At 41.4% G+C, this 23171-nt stretch overlaps 1 protein-coding gene across 8 annotated transcripts in view; it reads right to left on the bottom strand.

Annotated features, from left to right (window-relative positions):
• The window catches only part of LOC146433359 (uncharacterized), a 269497-nt gene that overhangs the window by 229949 nt on the left and 16377 nt on the right, over window positions 1–23171 (bottom strand). The window lies entirely within an intron of this gene.

The following is a 23171-nucleotide window of genomic DNA, read 5'->3' as shown; positions in this document are numbered from 1 at the left end:
TGAGGTCACCGTCCAAAGCTTCAGGGGCATAAAAAATGGATGCATATTATTAAATCAGACTTGGATCCATCTGTGATGTTCCCCAGCTCCTGGCTGACAGGTTCTGCAGGGAAGTGATAACAGGCAAAAGCGAAGGGAAGGAGAAGAGGTAACTAACAGACTCCTTAGTAAATTCATCCTGCTGAGGTCATGGACAAATCACCAAGGCCATCCCTGCATGTAGCATATCTAGAGACATCTAAGATAAGATTATATGAAAAAATCTAAGATAGAGTTTATTTGGAGAGTAGTTACTTATAAAAACAAAATAGATAGGCAAATGGCCTTGTGGATCTGCTGATCACCTCTGCCTGTCAAAATGAAAAGGAGCTGTGGGTGTTTCCAGCTGAGATTAAGAAACATCTTTACCTTGAGGCATCAGTGTTTAGCTCCAACAGGGCATTTCAAGTGTCCCTTTAATTGCCAGTATGAAAAGAAAGAGATAATGATAAGAGCAGAAATGGGTTTGATTTCACATCCCATTATGGAGTAAACAATGTAATCCTTACTCAGGTGGGAACACAGGCTTTAATTCTGCATATCATAGTAGAATGTGGTGCAGTAAAAGAAGACATTCCTGCATTATTCTGAAATGACAGTCTGGACCCCATTTGATATAACAGAAAAAGATGAACAAATAAATTTTAAAAGATCATGAGGTAACTCTGCCTCTTGTCTACTAGAAGATAAAAAGGCTGCATGTTACTGCAAATAGTACTACATCTAATAAAAAGCTGTGTTGTTAGCCCACAAATACAGAGGATGGTGTGGAGAAACAATTTGCTTGACTTGCCAGAATTGATAGCAAGGAATAGAAAGGAGAGCATTCTTAACAACTGTTTGCTTCTGTCATTGCAGGAAAGGAAGAATTGCCCAAGGCAGGGATATTTCCTGGTATGGTGCAGGGACTTTGATAGTCAGCTGGTAATACATTTACCAGCTATCTAGTTTTCCCAGAAGTGTCTTGACCTGAGCTGACTCATCCATGTCCCAGGAGGATGACTAATCATTCTGATTTATTATGCTGTGGCCTGCTAGCCATTTCAGCTCTGTTTACCTTGGTGCCAGTACAATATTTTATACAGAGCAAACTAGGTTCTATATAGGCATAGTTATTTAAACTAGATTTAAAACCAAGAAGAATTTATCATCAAGCATCCACAAAACTGAAATAAGTACAAAATTACACTCTGGGTAACATCTGGGAAAAAACCTGAAACTTTAAAGGGCAGGAAGAGTTACAAGACGAGCTAATAAGCCAATTAAGCCTTAAGTTAGTTGATAATTGTAGGCATCTTCCAATGAAACTACAAAATCCTGAGGACTACATGTAACCTACAAAAAAACCCACATGATTATTTTTTACAAGGAAGCAATGGAGTACTGTGTTATGGGAAACAATCTCAATCCTATTGAATTAATAGCTCTTGGTGGTGAACCTACTACAAACCATGCTGTGGAAGGCAGCAAAAAAGCCTCTGGAAAAAGCAGAGACTGTGTGCCCATATGCCTTCATTTGCACAAAAAACTTGTTCTAAATGAAGCTCTACTCCAAAAAACATACTTGGAATGGTCATCACTGCCCATATGTCAGCTTTGTGTGATAGTCATCACCTGCAGACAGCAGTCAAGGAAACTTCCATTCATGAGATCTAAAGTAGACTAAGCAGAGGACTCAGCAAAGCATGGAAAAAAAGAGCACAGCATAGCTGACAATGAGTCTAAAACCCTCATGCTCAGATATACAGTAGTATCTCACCAACTACAGTAGTTTGCCTATTCCCACAGTATCACACTTGAGATTCCACACTGCTTGTATCTTACTGATTTACACTAAATTGTGCTCAATTTATTTTATTTTGCTTGCTTTGGAAGCTCATCTTGGGATCTGAGATTCACTCTGACAAACATCTTTCTCCATCTCAACCCATAATAACAGTTTGTGTGACAAATCAAGACATTTATATCTGTGCACTGGACTACCACACCGACAGGTTCTCTGCCCCAGAATTTTTTCTGGAATTTAAAGGAGAAGAAGTGAATACGACACTGTTTCTCATAGCCAGGCTCTGAACACTTCCTATAGAATTAGTAAGTAGGAGAAATGTCACTATCTTGAGTTTCAGAGTGCACTCATTTCTGAGAGAAGTGGGCTGCTTACAGTAGCATTCACATTAAAAAAATACTGATGCCAACAACTGCCTGCCAGCTGTGCATGAGAAACACTCCTTTAATTACACTGAACTTTGTAGTATGAGTGCTGTTTCCAATAGACATCTTCAGCCACTGATAAAAAATATTTTGTATTTTCTCAACTCATTCACATGAAATTGTTGTTTCAAGTGGATCTGTCATTGTGGTTTCCTGGATTTCTTCAGTCTTGTTGGAAAGCTTGTAAATTCCCATGGCTGATAGTAAGCTAAGGAAGGAACTAAAAAATAGTAAATACCACTTCAGTGGTGTAAGTCCTTTTCTGCTCTTTTTTGGCTGAGAGTGCATTTCAGGAGATTATTATCTGCTTTTACACAAACTTCAAAACAGTTTCATGTGGGAATCCATCTGTATGTCCATTTTGCACCCTCAATTGAACTCCCTTCCACCAAATCAAGCTTCACTGAAGGTATATACTGGTAAATTAGTATTTGGCTGAATTAAGTGAGTCTGGGCTGCTAGTTTATTTTACAGGAGTACTTGACAATATCAATACAATAAATGGATGAAGCAACTGGAAAGAAAATCACTCTTTAATATCATATTTCTTACTTACAGCTACAGAGCAGAATATGTGAAAGAGTAAGATAAATCAGATGATCTTTTTCCACATACAGTGACTGGGTATTTAATATTTGCTAAATTTTAATTATTTTTTAAATTGAAGATGCTTTAAAAACTGAAAACATAATTCATATAGAATATATTTACTACAGAGAGGAATGACAGCAGATCAGCTTTCTGAAGTTATACCCCTTTTTGCACTCAGATCATGTACTAAAATTGCTTGTGCTGCCTACTACTTGTATTGCTGAGATGAGACCAGAATGCAGCCCAGCACAGCTGCAGAGAGCATGAAATACACAAGGACTATTAGTTACTGATTCCAGTTTACTTTTCAGAAAGCACCTAACTGTCCCATGTGCTATAAACAATCCCATGACTCCTGGAGAACATGAATAATAGTGAAAGAATCACGCCTTCTGAACAGAAGATTCCAGATTTTGCTGCAGTTGTTCCAAGAGAAGACGTAGGAAGAAACTCTGAGTAGCACAATGCTGTTAGAGGAATATTGACACCGAGTTGACCCAGTGACAGCACTCAGAGCTGATGAAGAGATTTAAATGGTACATTCTGGTGAGGGGTTCAAAAGTCAGAAGTCATAACCCAAAATAATTGTGTATACCGGAAATTCAAACTATTTCACTCAGGGTCAGAATAATGAACTCATGGAATTAGTTGCCAAGTAAGAACATGGAAACACTGCCGTCTGAGTGGTTTGGAGACATCTTGGCACTTTTATGGAGAGAGAAGGGATTAAAGGATCTAGTGACAAAACAGAAAAGTGGGGGTTAAGAAAAACTTAAGGGGAGACAAGCTCTGAGGTCAAGTGGCATTTTCCTCTCCAAACGTCATTTCCTTTCTTTTATGTCACTCTTCCCAAAGACATCATCTAACATTGAATAAACAATCATTAAAGCTTAGATGAAGAATGGACTCCTACTGGATTGAAACAGGGATGAAGCAGCACTACATTTTCCTCTGCTCCGTAACAGAAGTAGCTGCCAACCAACAAAACCAGCCTTCTTTATCTATACACAACGCCATGCATTTAACCCATTCAATCTAATGCAGCACATGAGGTTTTCTCATATCAGCCTCTTCATGTAACCTTATCTTCTCCAGTCCCATCAGAATACTACAACTGACCAGATAACAGAAGTAAACTGCAATAGCTTCATGTCAGAACACAATACAACTGTCTAATGTACATTTCATTGGTGACACACTGCTTAATCTGTACTACCCAAAACATTTGCAGTATTAGCATAAGCACACCATTTGCAATTGCAAGAAGTATATGGAGTTACTGATCAATGTTTTAAATGACCAAGCACTAATAAAGGCACTATTTTAGACATTTTTCCTTGCTCTTGTTTTAGAAGAAAACATGTTCCCATTAGGAGGTTGCATCAGAAATAAAAACATGTCAATTGGAAACTACAAGCTTATATAGAAAGGTTATGTAAAAGAAGGAGCATTTTTAATTTGTCGGGTATTAAGGCAAGACTGTATACCTGTGTGTATAAAAGTTCTTACTATTTGACTCTTCCAGAAATTGTTCCTACAAGTTAACTTTTACATTGCAGCTGCTTTCCTTTGCCTCTTGAGTGAGTTGACAGTTGAGGCACACAAGGGCTTCTCCAACTAGCTTGGTACTGATCTGGCCCCAGGACATGTGGGATACTCAAATACTTTGTGGCACTAGCTCACTGCATTGTGCTATGTCCTACTTCATTGAGTTAGGCTCTAATCTCTTGGTCTCCAACATTCCTGTAAAACCAGATTTAAGAAGGAGAATAGGCAAATTATGTCAGGGGTGATGGTCACAGAATTATGAATATGCTGATAAAACTGTCTTGGAACTTGACTTTTCTCAACAGCATAAACCAAATCACATTTTCCAGAGCCGTGTCCACCTGGTTATATATCACCATAAAAGCACCCAGCTGTTTCTTTTCCAAAAGGTGTGGAGGGATCCCTTTGCTGATGTTTTGTGGAACACACAGCTGTGTCTCAGCAGACTGAGTAATGCTTAATGGGTTGTCTCCAAATCTTGCTTGCTGATAGACTTCCTCACAGGCAGAGGCACTGAGCAGATTTTGTACCATTCTAATCCTGAGGAAATTCCCTGAACATGCCTGATACATGGCAGCAGCCTGTCAGGACAGAGAGACAGAGATCCTCCAAACAATACAGGAGCTTGAGTGGAGCTGATTGAGATCAGCAATGAGCCAAAGCAAGAGAGCATGGAGCAGGCCTGCATTCAGGCAAGGAATTTGTCCAGAGATAACAAAGAAAAGTTTTAGTTATTTTCTGAATTACAAAGGGCCTAAATGAAGCAAATCTTTGAACTGTTGGAACATTTGGAACATTTGCCAGTGGTTCAGTCATTTTTTACATACGGCATAAAAAAGCTTGCATCTTATGCATTTTACATAGAAACCAGCTTTGTCAGCTCAGATGCTGGGATGTGGCATTAAAGAACATTGCTCTGATTCTACCCACACAGACAGCTCAATTTCCCCGAGTCCCTCAGCTTTCAGTTACCACTAAAAACAGATGTCAAAATCTTTGCAGACTATATTATTAAAACAAGTAAACATTTGTTTGTTTTTCTCTCTAGTCTTCTTCAAAACACTGTAGAATCACACTTTCTTATAGCATCTCTGAGGTGCCCTAGAATTTCAGCTAACCTACATTTGCTTATATCCAGTGTCAGTCTGACACCTCTACCTATCTCTGCTGAATCCCACAGTACTATATATAATGCCTCTAAAACTTATCGAGGTTTCATGTAATAGAGATATTTTATATTTTGGGACTGATAAAAATATAATTCAAATTATAATTATAACCACTTGCTCCATGTAAAACTTACCCCTTACAGCATAAAGCCATTTTTGCAAATTTGGATTTTGTTTTGTTAAACCTAACAAATGGCTTCTAATTTAATCTGCAGCTAATTACTTTCAAAATTATGAGATCTTAAAGCATTGAAGCTCCCTCTTAGTTAAAAAGAACAATTAATTATAGCTTAGTAATCAATTAGAAGCTATGCATTAGTAATATTTTGAATTCTGAGAGATAAGTTATACAGAGAGAAACCCATTTGTGGATGGATACTTCAGAAAAGTAAATGTAAGACAGATTTCACCTGTCTAGAATTCTACAGTCCTGATTAAAACAAAAATTATACACAGACACCCAGACAGGGACTCAGCAGGTTGAAAAAGGAGATCTTAATCTCCTTCTCCCTTTCCTTCCACCTTTCCTACCTGCTCCATTTTGCTATTTTGGTCCATGATTTTGTTTGCCCTGTAAAGGTATGTCTTGAACAGAACAACTCTCACAAGCATTTGTCTGTGTACAAGATCAGTGCTTAAGCAAAACAAGTTACCATCCTCTCTGAATCCTCCCATGCCATTGCAATGTTAAAATGATTTATAACAAAGGATTTATATCTCATTATTCAGTAATGGGTGTCATTCAGATTTCAGATTCTATCTGTCTCCATTAATTACATGTCAACGATTTTTTTCCCTCCTCTTCCAACAGAAAAATAAGGTGCTGCCAGAGCAGCCTGCCTGAAAGGTTCAAATGTCAGGGCAGCAATTTTGAATCAAATGGATCTGACTCAACCAATGCGAGAATGAAAATAGCTATTAGAGATTCCCTGACAAGTTGCTGTGACAAGGAAAAGCCTAGAACTGCTTTTCACCCACGTGCCTCCATGACTTTGGCTCTGTCCTGACTGGTATAGCACAAAATGCAACACCAGGAGAATAAACAACCTGGCCTGGAACCTCGGTGGCTTTTCCTATGGCTGGCACTAATGGCTCCTCCGTTACTCTCTCAGATGAAGGGCTGACAAGGGAATATCACAGCCAAGCCCTGAACACAAAGGTGCAAAGTGTGCAGCCAGCAGGACATGACACTCCTGCAGGAAGGAAGCCCAGAAAGGGCAGTTCTGCAATTAGAAGGGAAGTACTGCAAGTTACACTGCAGCAGGGCATCGGGGTCAGAACAGGGCACAGATCAAGTTTCCACTGAGCAAGTTTCAAATTTGTTTAAAACTTTCAAGCTTCTGACAACCCAGCTATTTATCTTATTTCAGTACTATTTTATATTTATCTCCTACATGAGTTCTACCTGGACAAGAGTTTTCCTGTCCTGGTTACATAAAATTAAATTTCAAACACAGGAATGATTTTGCACTGCATATTTAAGACTATTTCTGGTTTACTACTTCTAGCTGTCAATAAAGGTCTGATGAAGGACTGCTTCTTATCCCTCCTGAAGGCTCAGGAACACAGCAGAAAAGTGGCTGATTCCTCCTCAGATCTGTCTTCACTATAGCAATTGGTAACTAAATATTCTAGAATTAAAACCAGAGCTGGACAGCTTATGTCCTGATAAACGCAATACATTTTGCTGTTTGGCAATTTGGTCAGCCACTTCATGTTTCCTTAATACCATCACTCAAAGGCTTCCTAAGCACCACAAAAATAAATATGAAACATTCAAATAGCTTAAAGGTTTCCTGGGAAAAGTATCTAACTGCATGAGACCAGCTCATATGTCCAGAACTGCCACATGTGTAAAGGAGGTCCCTTAAACATTGAAAGACTATGTTCTGTCCTCCTCTATTTGCATTTTCCTGACCTTTTACAGCAGCCTTCCTCTATTATGCATCTGTTTGCTATCTACCATTACCAAAAAATCTTCCTCCATTACTGTTTGCAGTTCTCCTGCAATCTTTCAAGACTTTTTCTATGGCCAAGCTGTCATGTTTACCTGGCTTCTCTGAAGGCACTGCTTGCAGCTAAATCTGTGCAGAAAGCCACCAGCCTGGAAAAACAGCAGGGAAGGTTCAATTAAAGACAGTACAGGAGACAAGCTTCATGTGTGACCTCTCTCCTGCTCTCCAATGACATGTCAGTCTCCTTGATCATTTCTACAGATAACAGCAAAAACAACAAATGACACAAGAGAAAAGGACTTGTCAAAGTAGGTGGTGACCTGTGCCACCAATTTCTCTATCAAAGAGATTGTTTGTTTCTTACAGGCACTTGTTTTCTGCTGTGGACATATCAAGGCTTGAAATTCTAATTCTGTTTCTGTTGTCAGGCATGAGATTGCTCTTTAAATTTCTATTTCTGTGGTGGGATACAAGATTAAACATAAAATTAATCACCAAAATACTTCTGCCACTTGAAAGGACAAAATTTGCTATTGAATATTTCTAAGATCTTTGATTTACACCTCATCCTCACCAAATGTGTTTTCCCCTTGTCTCATTTGAGTATCTTCAGGCTTTTCCAAGTTCTTTCTTTCCCTATTCTTTTTTATCCTATAATTACCCAAGGAGAGCAGCTTAACACTGTTGCCATAAAGATGAAAGCTTAAAAGAGTGGCATGTTTAACACCTTTCAACCAATCGAGAGAGCCGGAAAAGATGAAGAGAGACAACTCACTATCAGTGCTTATGGTTGGGGTATAAGGAAAATCGCCTAATGACTGTTGACCTTTAGGCTTACTTGCTTTGGTTACAGGCTTTTGCCACTGCTAAGCCAATGTGGTCTGAATTAAATTCCAGGTAAAACAGTCAGAATCCTTCTGCATCCTTACATGGTGTTACTGTCCCAAAGGGGACAGCCTCTATCTGCTCGCCCATAACAGATTCCCTGCACTTGGCTCTGTACCCAGAGTCGTAAGAAAGTCATTTCAGGAACAGTGTTCTAGGTTTCTTAAACAAACAGTATACATTGGAATAGTTACTGCCAAGGATTAAAATAATGCCTCAGTGATTTTTTCCAGGCACTACACAATGCAGTAATTTTTTCATCCAACAGCCTTTCATGTGACACTTTTATATAAAAATGTTTACAGGAAATAGCAAACTTTCCTTTCATTCTTCAGGTTACATGTACCCCCATAAAATGCAAATGCTGAGTGAAGTCATTGAACTACCTGACACTTAAAAATGAACACATCTAAGTATCCTGCTTAAGATCAAATGGTGGCTCCCAGCAGCTAAACGGATATTTCAAACACCGGATAACTGATTTTTTCCTGGCTTCCAACTGCCACTTTTAATGGGGAGTTACACAGTGAATCTTTACTAGCAAAGACGGTGGGCCTTAGGGGGTCAAGCAAAGGCAGTTTCCATTTGCACTTGTGCAGTGTGATGCTCAAGCCTTCATCTTTGTGCAGACTTCTAAAATTTGAAATGAGGACTGGGGACTGTCACAGAGACAAAACACATCCAGGAACACACAGTCTCACAGCACACCAGAGTCTATGTACTTTCTAGCAGACCTGTAGGAAAGCTGGCAACAGCTGCTGGGAAATGCCAGCCAAAAAAACAGAATCCACTTCTGCAAAGACTTTTCCAAAGAAATGGAAGTGTTTCAAATCACTTGAGAACTTTCAGGATTCTCTCTCATCAAAATTTTTCAATAATGATGTAAAAATGTCAGTTGTGTTCAGTTTTCCTTTTCTCCCCTCCTTTCTCCAGTGTTTTAAGAGGGGTGTTTTACCACAAATGTAAAAGCAAAAAAGCCTCAAAACCGACTTGCAATTAATGCCTTCACCAGTAACATATACAGAGAGGGGCACACTGAGCTTCTGGCACAATAAAGCTGAACTCAATGGACATGGGGTTGTGACTCCTACAATTTCTGGGGGAGATGCTTTGGCTATTCCCATGCTGGGCAAAAGACAACACAAGGCCCTCCAGCTGAATGGGAGTGACTCATAAGGAAGCAGCAAAGCTTTCTTCAAAAGGACCTACCACTTGCCTCTTTGATTCTTGGTGGAGAGATGTCAAAGCTTTGCTTCTCTTGCCTCTGTCCTTCCTTGCATATTTTTAAATCAAGTGATTATGCCACAGTCTTCTTTCCTCTCAATAAACATTTCCTCTCAATAAACATTTCCTCTCAATAAACATCCAACCCTTCAGCATCCTGACCAAAATCGCCTGCAGAAGCAATGAACAAGAGCAACACAAGACATGAAGTGCCAGTTGGCCAACAGCTGGGAAGGATCCCTTCCCTGGGCTACGTTGGCTGCCCAAGGTGTGCTGTGAGTGTGGCTTTATGCTCAGGGCTACTTTGCCAGCAGCCGCAGCTCATCATGCCAGGGACATGGGTACATCTGCTTGTGGGGCAGTGTGTGTGCTGGCTCTGTGACTTGCCAGCTAAAAACTCTGTGACAGGAACAATCTGTTGGAGCAGGAATTTCTTACGTGTCCTTTGCTAGCGGAAGAAATCAATCACAAAGATACACACTGGGTGCAAAGAAGCTTCAGGCTCTCTTCATGTCTTCTCCCTCACTGCCAGCTTTGGGAAGACAGCAGCTGCTACTAAAGTAAAGGGGCTTCATATTTTGCCATGTTCGTTGTCATGGTTTTTTTCCCCCTAAGGCCTTATTCCAGTTACTATAGAACTAAATTGGCAGACAAGAAATGCTGGCAGTTAGGAGTTCCTATTGCCATAGGGCTGCTTTGTCTCTCAGTGCAAATAGTCAGTATATTTCTAGTTTATGTTTACCATCCGAGCTGCAGTCAGTCACAAAAGCTGCAGTTCCAGCCTCACAGCTGCAAGGGGAGATAGCACAGCCTGCACAGAGGTGACTCTCTGGAGGAGGTGATGAGTTGCCTGCTCTTGTGTCTCTCTGAGCACATCCAGGGAAAATCTGAGGGTTTTGGGCAGCCAGGACAGAGTCTAGTTCTTTTGCACAACAAATCCAATAGACCAGCAGTATGAAGTATTGTCATACATGTCAAATCATCAGGATGTATCCAAAGAAAATGCTCTTTATTTGAAACACCTTGTTCCAAACCTTCTGCAGATCAGAATCTGGACCCAGCCTGAATTACCACTTCAAAGCTGGTGATCCAAAAAACTGAAATTCAAAACCAAATTAAAAACCACCCCAAATGAGAAACTCTCTTTTCCACCACCTTGGAATGTGTTTCCTTGAATGCAAAAATTAGAATCTTGGCAAAGATAGCAGAATTTTATCACTTGCTTTTTCCAGAGAAGTCCTGCAATATTTATTACCTGCATGGGATGAGCATAATGGAAGTCATTCTAATGCTCTATCCAGAAGAGAGTTCATGAGAAAGTAAGAACATCTTTTAATGAGTGGAACCAAGAGAAAGATGATTGAGACTTGGCCAATTCAGCTTTTCTAAAAGCTTATCCATTTGCAGTCATTGTAAACTTTATTTCCTCACACTCAAGACACCCACCTGACAATCTGACCACACAACTGCACTGGACTTTGATGTAAGGGTGAGCCTGCAGTCAGACAAACCAATTGCTTCAGCTCACATCTCTCTTCCTGGCATTTTTGTCTTTCTTCAAGAATCAACTTGGATGAAAGCAAATCTCTTGAGAGTAAAAGTATGTTTCCATTTAGTGAGGGACCATCCTTTATCCATCCTCACACTGAGAAAGGAGTAGAATTGAGCTCCAGGACAAGAAAAGGAATGCACAAATGTGGAAGTAGCTGATGAGCAGCATTTCTATGGGAAGGCAAGAAGAGGGCAGTTTCAAAGAAAGCACATTTTGAGTGTACAACAGGACAATTATAACTGCTTTGGAAATAATTCCCAAGAAAACTTATAGCTGTCTAGAGGCAAAAGTCTCGAGGGGGGAAGAAGAAGCAACATGGGTTACAGGAGAGATTCAGAGAAGGCAGCCAAGCTGCCTGGATTCACAGAGGCACTGTCACATAAAGTTACATACAGCCACTGGCCTCCCAGCCTCCTCTCCCAGACAGAAATAGACCTGTGGGATGTAAGAGGGGAAGGGGCAGACCAAAAAGGAGGAACTACCCTCCCCCTGGCCTGTGCTAGATTTGTCTGCAGGCACAAGCAGTCACGGGGTCTGTGAAGCAATAAGATAACGTGACATGGCAGAGCTTAAAAATAACATTGCTGATTGGAAAACATCAGTGTCCATTACGTGGGACAAACTCCTGGGGCTACATGGAAAAAGCTTCCAAAGTTCTCTGTGACAGGAGTCCAGATCTTGAAAGGTGGATAGCAACAGCAAATCACTTGCAGAAAAAGGACAATTCCCAGGTTTATTCAGTCATCCAAAGGGTACTCTGAAACTGCCTGTCACACCAGGCCCAAAGAAAGGAAACACTGAGATCTCCAACATGTGCATTTCTACAGGTGATTAGACCTTATTAAAATGCTTTTCTATTTAACAAAGGCGGTCAGGAGAGTCAGGGTGTTTGGCATTAAAAGTATTTCAGAACTTGGGCATGGATATAGCTGAAGGAAAAGCTGCTTCTACAGAACCCAAAATAAGTTGTAATAAAATAGTATAGGATTGCTTTGCACATACTGAATAATGGGTAATTTCACAACTTCCAATATCCGTACTTTAGAGAAGCTTTTACAAACCAAATTCAATGAGTTCTGCTCAAGGGACTCTTGCAACACTGTGGAGCATGCAATATCCACAGGTATTGCAACATCTAATTGCAAAATAAAGGCTGTTTTCATCCAAATCTCCTCATGCTCTCCTTCCAGCCAATGGTGACAATGTTGCATGGAGATAATTTTCTTTTGGGTTAGTGAGTTGAATCAACTCAACAGTCATCTGACAGGCACCAACACACCCAACTAAAGAAAAGCAGCAGAATTGCAAGGGCAGGAGCTGAGAAGGGGAGAAAGACCTCTCCTGCCAGTACTACTGAGCTATTAGAACAGCTACTTCTGGCACTGCAGTGCTACTCATGAGCTGTTCAGCTGTCCCCTTGCTTAGAGGCAAGAGTGCTGCAAGTCATTTCTGTGCCCAGGTGCTCCAGCATGGACAGGAAAGCAATGCTGCACCCACCACGTGTTGTGGCCACACTTCTAAAGAATCAGGGAGAAGCAAAATTGTCATGAACATGTATTGGCGCAGAAAAAATACAACAAAGGGAATTTTTAAATACTCAAATTCAGAAATCAAGCACAGCAGTTCACTACCACTGACCACAGAACAGTGGGCATCTTGAAACACCTTAGACAATGCAAGGTTTGCTGGCACCTCTTTCCTTTCCTCCTAGTTCTTAGCTGATTGATCCCTGTGCTCTGATCACCTTGTACTGCGTACTCCCTGTTTTTCATCTATGTATTCTAGCCAACTTCTGCTTCTCCCTCAAACTTTCAGGCCAGAATAACTGGGTCGGGAGCGTCACTATACCTTCTTACACAGAGAAAAAACATGGCACTGAACCATTTTATGTGATAAAGTGAACACAGCCCCTGGTGATCAAAGAAGAAAACCAGCATCTTCCAGAAGAGTTCAGAGTGGGACCCAGCTGCAGGTCAGAGGGCTCTGGAGGACCCCTGAGTGCATGGCTCAGTGACACAGCCAGGCTGACCTACTGGCTGATAGGTGCAGATGGAGGCCTTCTGTTCCCACATAATGTTATTCCCTTCGCCTCTATACCTCCCGCTCCAGAAGCCACCTGTGCAGCCCTGCCCGTTTTGTGGCAGGAGCACTGCTGATTATCCAGTTCGGCTCATGGGCATGACAGAACACTTGACTTCAGTTGTGAACTCTTACAAATTAATTAGCTTGAACAAGCCATGGTGCACCACCAGAGCTGATGTGGAGAAAGCAGTGGGGAACGGGAAAGTGGAAGGAGCAGGACTGGTCCCTCTCATCTGATAAACTGAGCAACATTGTCAAACTGTGTGACTTCTTCTGGTGCAGACTGTGCCAGGTCTCTCTTTATGATTCTGTATTTGGGCACTCAGACACTCTCAAGTAAGGGAGAGAGGAAGAGGTTACCTGATCAATCCAGTATTTCCTTCAGCTGCAGTTCTTTTTCCTACAGGAAGCCCTGGCTTGTATAAACCACTCAAGAAGCAAACATCAAAGGACTCCTCTATCACTTAGGATAATAGACTGTACTTGAACTCTACTCAGTGAAGTGAAACTTCTTAAACTGAGAGCTGAAGTTTAATTTGTTATTGCTGGCAAACTGCCCAAGAGGAAATGGATCCAGGGCAGAAGTTTGTTTGTTAGATAGCAGTGAGAGATTGACACTTTTATAATAAGCCACAAAAGCAGGGAGACTAGAAAAAGTTGCTGAAACTACTGATTATTCTAAGATCTGCTCTTAATGCTGCATCAGTTACAAGATCTCCTTTTAGTAATTGTCAAACAATGGAAATAAGAGATCATGAAATATCAGTTAGAACAATTTTGTAGCAGAGATTCTGCACATGAGGCTGATTCAAAAGAACAGGAGGAAAAAGTACAAAATAAGCTGCAGTGGGTCCTTTACAGACTGGAATCCTTCACTAAAGACACAAGGTACTGACTGCCAGTTCTGTCCACACTTTCAGTCCATTGTATGTCCATATCCTGCTCACCAGTGTCAAAAATGTGGTGCAAGGAGCTCTCAGTTGTTTGATACAACACAGCCAGGATCCCATTCCAGCGTGCTGTCCTGTAGCCCTGCTGTCTCTGTGACTCAAGATACGTGAGCTCATGGACCCTCTGCCCTACTGTGGCACACAGCCCCAGTCACACCAAGCTCCAGGAAGCCAACAGAAAACATGGGCTGTGCTGAACAGACAGCAAAATGGTTTCACTGCACTGACATTCTTCGCTATATTTATCGAAACAGCCGACTGCACCTGACAGACACACCTTAAGCAAAAACATCACATGAACTTGACCCAGTCATCATCTCTCAGGTGAGCTCAATTAAGATATCATCTTCTAAATAAGAAATCTGAAGCTGCTTTTTGACTTTGGGATATATGAGGGTTACCCCTTTATTATATATGAACAGTAAAAATATTCCATGGTAACACCTGCCATTTTGGAATCTCCTTTACTGCCAGTAATTTACAAGCCACATTAAGACAGACAATTCAAACTAATGAAAGCTCCCAACAAGAGCAAAGCAGTGCATTTACCATAAATACCAAGAGACTTCATCCCTTTAGGCAATTTTTTTAATATTTCTTTCCACTTAACTATGCCTGGAGCAGAGTTTAAGGAGCTGATTAGGCATATAGATTAAGAACAACTACAAATATTAAGAAATGCTACTGGGTGCATTTGGTAGTGAGTCTTCCAAAGTTCCTTGCACAGATTTTACAGTGTGGAAGAATTCTAAATGTTGTTATACACCTTTTCTTGATATTTTGTTCCTTTGGTAAAGCATTTTATTTGGAAAGGCTTTGTCTAAAGGTTAAACAGTCCACATGCAATCTCTGAATGAAACAGAAAATCCTGTTCTGACAGTGGTCCCCACTGCCAGTGTCCCATACCTGCCAAGACTCCCAGGCTGTGTGGACACTGGCAGCTCCCAGAATACATTTGTCACCAAGTCCTGTCCTTCCATGTGGACAAGGCAGATGTGGATCCAGCCTCAGACCCTGCAGAGATGTGGCAGAGAGTTTTCAGCTGTTTGGACCATGAATGCTACTACAGACAATCCTATTTTCAAAGAATAACAAGCAAAGCACATGGAAGAATCCTCTGGATCAACCTAATGCCATGAGCTGCCAAGCTGACCCATACTGGCTCTGCCATACACCACAAGAACAGATACAACATGAACATTGTCCAAATACATTTCCTGTAGTTTCTGCCTGGGTCTTGGAGAGATTGTCTCATGGGAAGGAAAGATCCATCAATAAGCATTCATCCACAATTAAACAAATAGGCTATTGGACAAATTTAATAGCAAATAATAATAAATTATTTTTATACCATAAGAAGACAAAAAGAGAAACAGGAAAACATGAAATCATATCTTGGCTTTGTGCACAAGAACCACAGAATAAATCATATGCTGTTGATACATTGCTTTCAGATTCTCACCCAATAGTTATTATGACCAAATCTACAGCAACTCTGTATGTAAAAACAGAAGAATGAGGCTGGTGGAAACTGTTTGGTTCTCAAGGCCAAAGTAGCTGTAAACAGGTAACATCTTTACCTTTAAATTAACAGTTCTAGCTAATTTGGCTGTCACTTTTTCAGCTGCAAACCACTAAGCATTTGCCTCCTAAGCTCAGGGAAAAAGCCTCCAGAGACTGTGAGTCAGTGAATGAAAACTGATTTGGGTCCCATGGCAAAGAAAGTACTTTGCTCTCAAAAATAGATACATTTCTTGTGGGAAAAAACAGCCCAGCTCCTTCCTCTCCCATAGATAACAATGCAAAATGTCAGACACCTCCCAGGCTCTGTTCCCAGGAGATCAATAGCATTGCAGTCATTATTTGGTGTTTTTTTCCTTAAAAGTTAATTCATATCTAATAAAAAATCGTGACCCAACAGTTCACTGCTCATGGGAGCATAAGGTGTGGAACATAAGGCTGCCAACAGTGTTGAACTGCTATAGCTGCAAAAAGCTACAGCAGGATTTGGGCACTTGGAAGACACAAAACTGGAATGGGAAGCAGTGCTGGAGACAGGTGAGGATAGGATGCAGGGGAGCAGGCAGGGCCTGTGTTCAATGCACAACAGTGAGAGGCTTCAAAGCAAGGGGAGGAGGTTGCATGCAGGGAAAGCCCACCTGCTTGATTGAGTTTGCAGCAGAAAGCCCATGGGATGCATTTACAGTGTGGGCAGTATGTCCTGCAGGTTGGGGGCTGCACAGTGACAGCAGAGCCATGTGGAGTGAAGCCATCTACTCAAAGAGCATGTTCAAGGGTAAAAACTGTGCCGTGGGCACCATTTTAATGGAAAGGCTTTCACCCAGTGAGTTTGGTGACTGCAGCATTTGTGCACCATGTGGCCCCTGCATGGTAACAGCTCTGCCAGAGCCACCAGGCCAGAGCCCTGTGCTGCTGGCTGTCACCTGCTGCAGGGCAGGGCAGGCCAGGGGCGCTGAGCCCTGCTGGGAAACTGCAGTCAGAGGGTCTGACACCATCGCCCAGCAGAGCTGCCACACCTCTGTGGCAGAGCACTGCAACACTGCTTCAGGCTGCAGCTCCTCACAAGTCTCTGTTCACCCTCAGCCCTTCTGGTCCCCTGCTCTGCACCTCACACCTGTGTTAACTTTGTGCTGAGATCACAGGCAGCGACCTCTAGGGCAGGGGCAGAAACAAGGACAGATGTGAGGGTGGTCCCCAGAGGTGATCCTGGTCCATTATTCTCATTTCACTGGATAAATCCTACATCAAATACCCAGGAAAGAAAAGAAAAAAAATCCCAGGCAGTTAAACTGAACCCCAGGCTGTGCAGAACCACAGCAGGCTTAACAAAGCTTTTGCAGTCCCAGGGGAGTTAGGAAAAGGGGGAGGAAACATCACAAGAGATGACTTTGCTTACTCACATCATTGGTGCAGACACACTTGTTTACATTTGATTGGCCTCATCTAAACTTTGCTGGAGGTTGACCATAATATTTACAAGCTGAAAGAACAATTATGTAGCTGAGAGCAGCTAAACGGAACAAAACAAAACCAGAGACACAGAAATCATGTCATTTGCTGAAGTCAAAAAAACAAACTGAGCCATCAGACCACACATCTGCCTCACGCTATATAAATTTACACTGTGGTACTATTTGTGCTGCTTTACTGCAATACGGATGTTCTTTGAGTTTATAAACACTTACAGTGCTTATGTGCTCCATGTACTTATTTGTACCATTAAAATTTATATGGAAAGATATTTCCTATGCCTCATCTGTTTGTTTACAGAGTCCACCTTTAAAAGACCAATATTCTTCCCTCTGGGGCCTGTTTACAGTCTGCACCTGTGATGGTTTCTTCAGTTTCAACCTCATGGGCTGTATTTCTTACATAACTGTTTTCCCTCTTTCAGACACCATTAATCATCCCTCTGTCAAGATCTTCTTGCCACACCAGGCTTTACTGTACATTCCTTGCATTTTCATACCATGATGTCAGTCCAGAATGGAACAAAGATAAGAATTGCTCAAGATTTTCCTTCAAATGATCCTGTTTCCACAAAGATATATATAAAATAAAACCCTCATACTCGCCATGGAATTTGGAAAGGACCAGGCTTGGGGATTTGTGATTTGCTTATATTCCAAATCCTTATTTCTTGAAAAATAAGAGAACATATGCAAAAATAATTTTGGAAAAATGAGTGCAGAAGTACAGGGACCAAAGCAGGCACAACACAGGTTTGTAATCGATGGTAAAGCAACTAGGCAAGTATGTAAATTATGCTGCAAATGTTTTGAAAATAGTTTGTCAACTATGCCTGAAAAATTATGACTTTTTCTTCACACTTTTCAATGTTTGGGAAAGTGAGATTGTTGCATGCATTTAACACCTTTTTGCCACTGCAAATGATTTAGAATAGCAAGAAGAAAAGAGTGCTGAGATGCTATTTCCATTCATTTGCATGTTTCAGAGATAGGATGGACTTCAAATTTTTAATTATCATTTTCCTCTTATGAAGGAAAGAAAACTCTGTTAATCTGTTGGATCCCTATTCCTGGGCAAACATTTACCCTACTGTGGTTTTATTTGATTCAAGGGTAGGTAGCTTCCAAGTAAGTAAAGATCTCTGCCTTATTTTGTTGTAACTCTAACACTGTAAAGAGTAAAGACTCCACTTAACATCACAGCAAAGCATCAGAGGAGCAGTATTGTAACATATCTGGCTGTCAAACATCAGCCTGTAAAAATACCCACGCAGCTCTGTTCTTCTCTTGGAGTGAAGAAGAGAGCTGTTCAGGCAGAACAATATTTGTTTTATTGACAGATTTTACTGTTATCTGTTACTCACCAGTGGGCTCCATTTGCAGTTTTCATCATAGAGTAATTGCTTATTAGAGACATTAGCAGGTTGTTTATTTGAAAACTATTATGCTAATAAGGAACAATCATATTAGCAAGGTGTGCTCTTTACAACTTTATTTGTTTATCCTCAGGGACTAAACTTCTGAAACCCCAAACCTTTTGTTACATACTGAAAGATTTGGAAGTAAAATGACTGAAGAGTTTTTTTTCATGTCTAAGAAATTTGTCCAATAATAATCAGTGGTTTTATTGCTGTCATAAATAACAGGAGCTGCCTCTTGACAGAAAAATGCTCACAGGATTGAAGGCTATTCTGTACATAACCATTTACTTGCTAAGCAGCCTGGAAAAATTATGTTGCTGCTGTATTTGCATATTTTCTTATTACAAATGTTACCATTGCTATAACATACCAACTTTAGTATATTATTAAGCCAAAGGGAAGGAAGAAACTGATTGTAGCATAGCTTCCAAGGTTCTGGGAAAGCACCTGTTCCCCTTATCCTTTGAGCCTTAGGGGCTTTTTAACCTCAGACTCACCAATAAACTCCCTTAATGATAACCTAGATGGGATCAGTTATATTTACACATCCCCAGATTTCTAACAAACCAAGAAGTACTTACAGCACATTATCACTCTTGCATGAAAATGCTTTCACCATTCAACAGCTGATTTTTTTTTTTTGTATGCTTCTGCTGTTCATTATTTTGCTGTGCTGGGGGTTATTTGTACCATACACAATATCACTTTTGGGCAAAAATTAAGAAAACAGTCTTGCAACGGGTAGTGCCCACAAGCAAAGTAGAATTGCAGATTCCAACCTGACTGCATACCAAAGCAACAACACATTATAATTATTTATAGTCCAGTGGCACACAGACCCAAATTTGGGATCACAGCCCAATGTGATTAGGTGCAATGTAAACACATAGGTAAAGAACATCTGAAACCAAAATGATCATATGTAAAATGATGACAAAAACAAAAACCAGCAAATAAAGAAAGCTAGCAAAAAAAGGAGAGCAAGGAAACCACAGAGCAGGAGAAGAAAAAAAAGAAAGAACTTGCATGAGGACTGACGAAACACAACTCAGCTCACCACTCGCCTTGGCAGTCACTGAGTGTAAAATGTGGCTTTGGATTAAGTAATCTAACAAGTCTGTGTAAAAATGGAAACAAGCTGGATTTTGTATTGCAAATATATAGATTTTAAGTAAGTATCATACTGTATTTCCCTTCTCCCTGTTTCTGTGTACATAGAGACCTGCATGTGTGCTCATATATGAGTCATGATAAAGTTAATTTAATCTCATTGCAGTGTAAGTAAAACACTGAAAGAGGAGATAATGATGCAGGGAATCAGACATGTTGTATCAAAATTGCATGAGTATGTGGGCTGGAGTCCAAAGCCAGCAGTCCTGGTATATTTTGGAAACTTTCAGTCTTGAAATTTAGCGAGCACACCCAGATACTACCTGAACTTTCACTTCACTGACTTCATATGAGGAAAGAGGAGCAGAAGGAGGTGAATTCTTATAACAAAACTAAAACTTCTTGCAGTAGTCTACAACTGTGTAGAGGCGAACTGTAACAGCAAAGAAAAGAGAAATACATAAAAGGCACAACGCTTTGTTCTGAAGCTTCAGCCACTCTTCAGGAAAGAGACCTATCACTTTACATAATACTTTACAAATCAATGCTTCCTTCAAAACATGGGAGATCTTGCTTCAGTGCTGCCTTTGTGCCAGAAAAGTCTCTCTGAGTAAGGGCTGCTACACTTCATAGCATGTGCAGAATTCCTCGGGCTGAAAGCTCAGCTCAGTATCTGTGACTGGGTGTCCTTCCAGCCAACCCCGTGCTCTGCCTGGTACTCAGCCCCCCTCAGCTATGCCAGAGGATCCCATCTGTGCCAAAGGACTTCCCTGCATCTGGAGTGTCAGGATAAAAGCCAGTTTTAGACAGCCAAGAGCACACAAGAGCATGTGATGTAGTACCATACTTTAGGAGATCATTTCAGTAACCCCTGAAAACAAGCCTGTGCCCAGTATGGTTCACCCTTTAAGTCTTTAGTGTAAACTGCAGTGCATACACTTCTTGTGTGTGCTTCAGCAGAATGCCAGGCTCACAACACGTGATCCAGCAGAACCAGGAGCGGGACAGTCCCTTCTGCTTATCTGTGCCTGCCCCAGATTTTGCAGGCTGCTCACTTCACCCTGCCAACACACAAGGGTGGCAGCCTAAGGGCGACAGCTTTCCAACCTCTTCCTCAGCTACTTAAATCAGCTGGCAGAAATTCTTCAGAGATGTCAAGAGGGCTAGATATTTACCAGTGGTGTTTATTTTTCTGGAATAGCATATGGGGCCAGCTGCATGTTCTCTTCATCAAGAAGTCTTGTGATCTGAATACCCTAAAGCCACTCTCCTGTGTCTCTTGTCCCTCTTGATCAACTTAAAAAAAAAAAAAAAAAAAAAAGAAAGAACACTCTGCCACTTCATGGTGTGCTCTTACAAGCACAGTCTTGTTTGTTAGCACATAGTGGGAGTATGGGATGGCTTTGAGAAGAGCTCTCTGTTCCAGCAGGTTTATATTTGAAGGTGACAGTAATGAATGGGATCAGCCTGTTTCTCACTTGCAGGGGCTGAGCCTCAGGCTGAGACAGGCAGTGCAGTCAGGCAGATTTGTGTCCAGTTGTGCTCCAACCCCATGACTTTAAGGCCCTACTCTCAGACTCACCCTTGGCTCCAGGTCGTTGGTAAGGGAACTTGCCTGTGAGGTTGGTCTTGGCTTCCCATATAAAATCTACTGACTGTAGCTCTGGTCAAGCCTAGCTTATGAAGAGAGCTGTGCTGGCTTCACACACAAGTGAAAAAATATCAGCAATGCAACAGTAGACAGGAGCAGATGAGCTGAGGCCTCATAATGCACCCAGAAACACCCGAGGGAAGCAAAGCCAGGCTCAGGCAGCTCTAAAGCCCCACACTGCACTCCTGCCACCACTCCTTGCAGCTGGGCTGCCTGGGCCCTACTGCTTTTGCACAGGGTGTGACAGAGGGGGACATCCCTCTACCCTGCATGCACCACACCCACCGTAACAGCATCTTCTCATCCCTCTGCCTCACCCCTGTGCAGCGACTGGGTGGGAAGGCAGTGTCCCCAGAGACACTGTCATCTGATCAGGAAGTTCCAGGTGTAGAGGGGAATGGGAGCACCACATCTCTGAACAACTGCAGCAAGCCATGATGGCTCAAAATCGCCATTTTAATTCTTGCCCAGCAAAGTAAAGCTTGCACAGAATACATGGCTGAAAATAACTCCTTTTCCCTCCACATTTTTAATTTTTTTTTTCTTCCAGTTTTGCTTGGTTTTATTTTTAGGCCGGTTTTAGTGTCCAGCAAGAACAACAGAGGAGCAGGGAAGGTGGGGATTTTCCTTGCTGTTCAATGGGACTGAGCAGCCCCAAACCTCTCGACTCTAGTTTTGCATTACTGCCCTGCCTTCCTCTTGGGGATCGACTCAGCAGCACTGCTTGGGTTATGTGCTGGATATAGACTTAGTTCTCCTCCATTCTGCTGTTCCTTAACTCCATTAAATTTCCACTGGGTGTTTGAAAACAACATTATATATGTATATACACACATACACATAAAACAGAGCTCTTAAAAAGAGTTTACATCCTGGGAGGAAGCCAGCACCGATTTCTTTAAATTCAGAGTGACTCCTGACTTCTGAAGGAGTTCGTGTGTCTGAGAAGCAGCAGTGGAAATTTTTCTTTCAGTGTTTCTGCTTATCATTCATCAAGGTTCTGGAGTACATTCACATCTTTGTAAGGGCCTGAAGAAGCTTCACTAAAAAGCCTTGCTCCCACTAGCAAATCTGTGAAATCGTCTGAGAGGCTGACATACGGGACTACAGACAGATGTACCACATTCATGGGTCCTTGCTCCCCAGCTGCAGCACTCAGCTCCCTAACAGCATCACTGCTTGCTAAAGCCCTGGCATTTTATCCACTCGCTCACTTCTGACAATGCAGAGTGAGTCTGTGAAGTATTTGTATTTTTAAGCAAACATAGGAACTCCCAGGACTAAGGAGGAATCTGGCACAGATGAGACATGACAGTTTGGGTGATGGCCTGAATGGTGAGAAGCTCAGGTACCACACACCGAGAACCTGCAAATGTGCTGCTAATGTCCAAGGAAAAAGGCTGCTGCCATAAATTGCCTTGTCTGTGAAAATATTCTGAAATGACAGCATCAGCCTCTATATTTGAGAGATAAACTATCCAGTTTCTTTAGCCTCCCTCAAACGTTATCACAGACACAAAAAAGAAAGGTAACGAAAAGAAATCTATCTGGGAAGCCATTTATTTTTATCAGCCTGAACCTCTGGGACACAGTTCATGCAATTTCTCCTCTGCACTATTCCCCTTCTTGGAGTCATCACTCTTAGGCAGTAAAGTATCTAATTTTAGTATTTGTCAAAAAATTGGCAATTACTGTATTTCTGAAAGAGTTGAATATGGTATTTGGCTAAACCACAAACTGGCACCCAAGTCAGGTTGGGGTTTTTTTCAAGGCCAGAATTAAAGGCAACCCCT

This window comes from Lichenostomus cassidix, chromosome 9, assembly GCF_008360975.1.
Source record: "Lichenostomus cassidix isolate B80296 chromosome 9, HeHo_3.0, whole genome shotgun sequence".
Classification (NCBI taxonomy): Eukaryota; Metazoa; Chordata; class Aves; order Passeriformes; family Meliphagidae; genus Lichenostomus; species Lichenostomus cassidix.
This window is presented reverse-complemented; position numbering and strand designations above follow the sequence as displayed.